The sequence below is a fragment of the Palaemon carinicauda genome, chromosome 13 (genome assembly GCF_036898095.1).
Source record: "Palaemon carinicauda isolate YSFRI2023 chromosome 13, ASM3689809v2, whole genome shotgun sequence".
NCBI classification, from domain to species: domain Eukaryota; kingdom Metazoa; phylum Arthropoda; class Malacostraca; order Decapoda; family Palaemonidae; genus Palaemon; species Palaemon carinicauda.
The window spans coordinates 130,932,228-130,939,727 of record NC_090737.1 but is presented as its reverse complement, the minus strand read 5'-3'; the positions used below and the strand labels follow the sequence as shown (position 1 = coordinate 130,939,727).

Below are 7,500 nucleotides of genomic sequence, written 5' to 3'. Positions count from 1 at the left end.
TATATATATATATATATATATATATATATATTTATATATATATATATATATATATATATATATATATATATATATTTATATATATAAATATATATATATATATATATATATATATATATATATATATATATATATATATATATATATATATATGTGTGTGTGTGTGTGTGTGTGTGTTACGTCTATATCTTTTTGTATTCACGAATTTGACGTTCATTATCGTGGTAAATGTTTGGTTAACCCATCATAACAATTACCTTATAATAATGTAATTTTCGCCAGGAACGGGAGAGCAGTTTTTTTCACATAGATTTAATGTGACATGTCATTCCATGAAATTAGCAGTTCTGAAATCTTATCAAAATAGCAACATTTTGTTGACTATCTCGATTTATATGTATTTCTGAAAGATGCATTGGCTTTATTTACGACAGAATAATATCGGTACAAGTAAACAACAATAATATGAGCTACATTACTGTATGCTGTATTTTGCATGGCGAGACCTTTTCAAAGATTTTTCTCTAATTTCTCATTCAAACATCACGAGCGCCATCTATGAGGGAGAATCTTCTCCGTTTTCTTTCTGCGAGCATATTACCATACCTTCAGAGTCCTTGTTCTTACAAGATCGAGATTTTCCCTTAACCGGTGTGAAGGTCTGGGCGGTTCAGTTGGGTATTGAATTGGTGGAAAATAAGTCGTCGAAAGTAGCAGTTGCTTCATCGTGGATTTTGATTGTTAAGTATTTACTTCGTTGATTTCCTATTGCTTTAGTAGTTTTTAGCTTGAATTCATACGCGGTAGTGAAGTTTTTTAAGGTTTTTGTTGGCTTTTAAGCTGTATATTCCGTAATTCCATATTTTAGTGATGGATAAGCTGTAGGAGTCTATACTTTAATTTTTTTTATATATATGTTATAGTTCATGGTTTTTATTTTTGTGACCCTTATTCACAAAGTTAAATAAATTTTAGCTAATGTTAGCATCAGTGTAACAATCATTGAAATAACATGGGATTATAAGTTTTTAATTTTTTCAAGAAAATTAGAAATTTTGAAACTTTTAGATGGTAGCGTGATACCAGAAAACTAATTTACTTTGATCTTTTCGAAATAACTTTGCTTTCCATCTGCTTACGATCAACTGCAGATTTTCAAAAATATATTTACTGTACATTTCTTTAGCTTATTATATTTCATTTTTTTTTACTTAACTAGGCAAGTTTTCTTTTAGAAATTTTGACAAACTATTTCGACATTAATAATACTTTTAAAAAGTTAGAAATGATTTCAAACAAGTTCGTATATAATTCTTCTAAGTACATTTTTTACTTAGTAATTTTCCACTTAGTGTACCTAACACAGCAATTGAGTTTTCTAAACTGTTCTACCACCATATTTCATTGCTCAAATCTAATTACAGGCTAATTACAGCAAATATGTATTGGTTATGAACGATTTTTTGCGCACGAGGACTTGGTAATTATATTACTTTTTCAATCTTAGATTGTTTTAAGTTTCATTGCTGAATTCATATGGTTTTCCAAGATTCACACCTTGGAAGGCACTAATTTAATTAGTTTTTAAATCAACTTTACTCGTTTTAGTTCAATTAAATGTTCAGTTTTAATGGAACTTTTTAAACTTCATTTCTAATTATTTTCAGTGCAGTTTTAATGGGACGTTTTAAATTTTATAATTATATTCAGTGCAGTTTTAATGGGACGTGAGCAGTTTTAATGGATTTTCTAATTTTGTAATTCAGTGCAGTTTTAATGGGACTTTTTAAATTCTATTTCTAATTATATTCAGTGCAGTTTTAATGGGACGTTCTAAATTTAATTTCTATTTACATTCAGGACAGTTTTAATGGGTAGTTTTAAATTTTATTTGATATTCAGTGCAGTTTTAATGGGACTTTTTCCATTTAGTTAATTTTAATTATTTATTAAATCTTGTTTAAATGGGCATTTTTCGGTTTTTTGTTTATAAAATTTAGGTTTTAACGAGCTTAAAGAATGTTAACTACACCAATCAAACTCTTCCAGGTACAATCTTGAAAGTGAAGCCGAATCAACTTCAATTGCTTTGCGCATGAAAGACCCAAGAAAAACTACCAATCTGTTCATCGAACACACAATTAGGAAACCGCCACGGGATTTTGGTAACTATAGAAGTCTAGCAAGGTGAGTTTCTGCACTATATTCACTTTTTTCCATTTTTTGCAAGCTAGTCCTCCCCTGTTGGGGGCGGCGCCCCCAACATGGGGAGGACGTTCTCCATGTCACATGATAGACTTCGGTCTATCATGTGACATGGGGAGGCTTGCATATTTCTTTAGATTTAAGGCTGGGTAAGTTTTAATTCTGTTTACAGTATAGTTAATATGCACGAGATTTAAAGTAAATATTCTGAGTAAGTTACTAGTAATTTGGTATTTGCTTATTGCTTATTTTAGTTCATAACTTACCCTGAATCCTAGTTCATAACTTTTAACTAAATTAAATTTTAAGTACTTAGAGAAACCTAGTTATTGGTGCCTAGGTTTAATTATATTTTCATACGTGCTCGTATAAATTTTTCACAAGCCAATATTCATATATGGAATAAAGTTGCTATAATTGGTTCTCTCGTGCATTTTTAGGAGTCATGCTTCTGAGCGGATAGTCTTTTTAATTCTTAATTTTGTCTTCCAGAGCTTGTCCTCGGAAATTGTTTCTTAGTCTGCAGCATTGTACTTTTGTATCTTAGCCGGTGTCCTGGTCCTCTTGTTCTGTAATTTTCATCTTTAACAACTGGTAAGTGCTATTCCCAGCTTTTAATTTTTCAGTCTGACTTCTATTTTCAACCTTAATGCATTAATTCAATCTTGAGACTTCTATAGTTAACCTTAATGCTTTCAAAGCCTTAAATTAAACTACAAATAAACTACTTCTATGCAATGTGACAAGAATAGACTGGATATTAAACTTTTATGAATTTCCCGTTATTAAACCCATATTTGATCTGAATTTTAAATAATTACCAAAATTCTAATCTTTAGCCTAGTTAATTAAAGGAATCATTTCAACAGGATATTTAGTAATTTAAAATTTACCACTTTACAAGCCCCAGTGTCCAGTCTGTATTCCAATCTTAGTATCTTTATTTCTTTTAACTTTTATTTTTCTATTCCAGATACTTTGAACCCCCGAAAAGACCTATGCTGAGACGTAATATGCTACAGAATCTGATAGTTTGGTTCAGTAGATGTCAGTCCAGACTATCTTCCTGATTGCTGCCTGAAGACTTAATTAGAGCAATCTTTGATTATTGGAGTTTGGGCTTGAGCTATCTGAGGTAGATGAAGAAAGCTGACCAGAAACATAGACCCCACAGAGGTGGGAAAAGATGTAGACAAAGAGGGCTTGGGCTATCTCTTGAATTGCCATCTGAAAGTTGCCGTCTGGACTCAACATGCCGGAGTTGTGGGTAGTTCTAAATATGGTTTTATACACTGGTTGATCTAGACACTGGTGGGCAGTTTCAGTCAAAAGTAACTCTGGACCTATTTATCGCCAAATCGGTTATGCACTGCCTATGGCTCTATCTAGATGTTAACTTGGTCTAGAAGGTATTAAGCTTGTATAATATATTTACGACTAAAGGTTATTTCTTGAATCTTTTTTCCTTAATGGTGTTCATCATAGTTAAGTTCCCAACTTCTGATGGTTAAATATTCTAAAGGCCTGAATTTCTTAAAATCTATCTTATTACATTGTAATATAGCTTAATAGCTAAAGCTCTCGACTAAATGGTACAAAAGCTCAATGGCTTGTTAGAGAGAAAAGTAGCCACCCTTAACCCAGGTAGGAAATTATATCCTGTTGGGTGTATGGGTTTGCATTTTCCAAATATTATGTTATTCTATAAATTATTTTCAAATACTACCTGCTGTTAGTTTTTTAAATTGAGTAATACTTGAGGTATAACATTTCTGGTCGCCACATTTGAGCATCCATGCTACTGTAAAAAGGCTCCATGCGCCTTGATAATTAAAATTCAACTGTGTAGCACTGAAAGTCCCCTAAGAGCACAAAGCTGTTTGAGTAATAAAGATACCTAATGGTTGTAATACGTAAAGCCTGACTTAGAAGGTTAATGTCAGGTTGATTAGATACATGAATAAAGGCTTAAAGTTTATTGGGTTGTCGATTAGTTAGTTGCATAAAATCTTGTAATATTGAGTAATACTTTAACTGGTAAAAGCTGTGGAAGTATATATGGTAATTGCAATGGAAACTAATGTCTGGATAGTTTCTTAGTTTTGAGTTTTTGCTAGAAACTTTCCCAGGAGACAAGTTTGTAAATCAGACCTGAGCTGGAGAAAAGTATAAGCAAAGCCATAAAGTGTAATATGATTTAAGACAGCCTGTATACGAGAGTTTAGTTTGAATATTTTCTCGTATGTTAAGGATTTTCCTTGACTACTGAAAGCAGATGCAGTTTTGTAGTGACAAAGAAAGTACTTTGATGTAAAACAAATCTAGCAGTAATGGGAACTTTAAGACAATATTGAGGTAGCTTTTCTCCAGTATATGAAGGAAACATAGTAGGCCAGTTTCATAATACTTAGTTTTATTAAAAATTAGTAAATTATAGGATTGGTCTAATCTTCTCCTGCAAAGACTTGGGCAATAATATAGATGCAGATGTACGGGATTTAGGTTTTTCTGAAGTCAGATTTGATAAATGCTCTTTGTAATTGGAAATTTATTAATACTGTTAGGGTTTGAAAGGATCAACAGAAATTCACCTGGTGTCCAATTTGTAAATTTTTAGATATTTTAGTCAGTTGAGCAAGATTTTAGTGCATGGGGTCTTCCTACATTATCTGACATGCCCGACGGGTAAACAGTGATGAACAGATCCGTTAACACAAACTAGGAGGGTGAATAGCAGGTCTGAAGGTGACGCCAGAAGCGAGCTAACTACTGGCATAAATGAGCAGGCAGCTTGTCTGTGAGGGCGCTTGAACGAAACTCCAGAAGCTTCTGCTTGGTAAACTCTAGCCAGTCAGGGTGTGGGACGAATGGTTTAAACAAATTATGGTGTTGGTGATATTTTCACCCGTTTGTGACACTGCATAAAGATAGAACATGTTAAATGATCGTGCAAGAAATATTCTCGGATTATACATGAACCTTTATTATTATAGGCTACTAATAAAAACTAATAAAATTCGGTCTCTCTCTCTCTCTCTCTCTCTCTCTCTCTCTCTCTCTCTCTCTCTCTCTCTTTGCCCGTAATTCAGGATTCCTAAGTAATTTTTCCTATTGCAAACTTCAGAAATTTGTAGACTTTAGTAGTTTTTTCATTATTTGTAAAGGAGTTGGTTTGATTTATTACTAAAATTATGATAAGTTTTTTTTTTTTTTTTCAATGAATTGATATTAAGGTACTCTTGCGTTAGGATATTAGCTAGAGAAAGTTAAATAGCCTAGGCATTTTCATAAAACAGTTCATAGAAATAAGGTTGGTAGAAATAACTACTTATTTTGAATTCTTGCTAAGGATATTTTGTTTGGTAGATTAATGTCTAAAGTGGCATGTAACCCGAATGCACCTTTTTTTTTTTTTTTTTTTTTTTTTTTTTTTTTTTTTTTTTTTTTTTTTTTTTTTTGTACCTCTTGATGATTTATTACTATTATTATTACTTGTTAAGCTACAACCCTAGTTGGAAAAGCAGGATGCTATAAGCCAGGGGTCCTACAGGGAAAATAGACCAGTGATTAAGGGAAACTAAGGAAAAGTAAGTAGTTAAAGAACAGTAACAATATCAAAATTATATTTCTTATATAAACTAAACTTTAAACAAAACAAGCGGAAGAGAAATAAGATAGAATAGGGTACCTGAGTGTACCCTCGAGCAAGAGATAAAACGCAAACAAATTAGGAGGGTGAGTGGCGGGCAAGAATGTGACGTCAGGAGCTAGGTAACTAGGCACAAATGAACTGGCAACTGTCTGAGTGAGCTTGAACGAAATTCCAGAAGCTGTTTCTACTAGTAAACCTAGCATGTCGGGGTCTTCTGCGAATCATATTTAGAGCCCCAAATTATGGTTCTTTGGTGGCTTTTGTTTCCTCACTGATGGTGACTGCATAAAGAAACCACATGTTAGATGATAGTGCATGAAATTTTTCGGAATTGTACCTGGAACTATTCTTTATTCCAGACTACTCATAAAACTAATGCAATTAGAGGTATTTCTCTCTCTCTCTCTCTCTCTCTCTCTCTCTCTCTCTCTCTCTCTCTCTCTCTCTATGCCCATAATTCGGGATTAAGTAATTTCTCATATTGCAAACCTTAGTAATTTGTAGAAATTAAGTTAGTTTTTTCATTATTTGTTGAGGAGTTTTGATTTATTACTCAAATCATGATTATTTTTTTTTTTTTGAATGAATATTAAGGTACTCCTGTTAGGATATGAGTTGAGATAAAAACGAATTTCCAAAGTCGTATTGTATAACAGTTTATAGCAATAAGGTTGGTAGAAATAACATATTTTGAATTCTCGCTAAGTGGCACGTAACGCTAATGCACTTTTCTTTATGATTTGAGTACCTCCTAATGATTTATTACTATTATTATTACTTGCTAAGCTACAACCCTAGCTGGAAAAGCAGGATGCTTTGAGCTCAGGGTCTCCAACAGGAAAAATAGACCAGTGAGGAAAAGAAACAATGATAAGTAAAATATTACAAGAACGGTAACAATATTGAAATAAACATTTCCTATATAAACTATAAAAACCTTTAACAAAACAAGAGGAAGAGAAATAAGATAGAAGTGTGTGCCCGAGTGTACCCTCAAGCAAGAGAACTCTAACCCAAGACAGTGGAAGACCATGGTACAGAGGCTATGGCACTATCCAAGACTAGAAAACAATGGTTTGATTTTGGAATGTTTTTCCTAGAAGAGCTGCTTACCAAAGCTAAAGTCTCTTTTATCCTTGGGAAATCATTATATGCTATCGGTGTCCGCTGTGTTTTTTTTGCCTGCTAGTCTCGGTCACCTGATCGAGTGGAGATTGTGGGTTGCACTCCATCTGGTAGCACTATTTGTTGCCATAACCCTGCATAAGAGTTTTCCGCTTCTGACGTCATCAATCGTTGTTCGACAGGCCTTAGCAGAGTCTGCCCGACATGCATTTGCCCCCTCGCGTGGAAGGGGTTTAAAACATACTAATTAGGTGGTTATATTATGAAAATAAATGGGTCTTCAGTTTACTATTAAATGCAGTGAAATTTTGTCTTTTATGGACTGGAGTAATAGTATCCATATAGGCGCAAAATTTTTAGTTTTTATTGAAGAGCCAGAGATCAAGGCGTAACTTGTATATTTTAAATTGTTGAAGATTTTCTTGGTCAGAATTGAGAACAAAATAAGTCATTAAAGTTAATTGAGTTTCGACATTGAGACAGGGACCCGAACATTGGTTGAGTTTTTCTCTCTACAC

The 7,500-nt window shown here is 33.0% G+C and overlaps 1 long non-coding RNA gene across 1 annotated transcript; it reads left to right on the top strand.

The window, feature by feature from the left end:
- Nucleotides 1-695: 695 nt before the first annotated feature.
- Nucleotides 696-3,652, top strand: LOC137652086 (uncharacterized). Its single transcript, XR_011046175.1, has 2 exons — nt 696-2,799; nt 3,179-3,652. It is a non-coding gene; the product is annotated as an uncharacterized lncRNA (long non-coding RNA).
- Nucleotides 3,653-7,500: the final 3,848 nt, after the last annotated feature.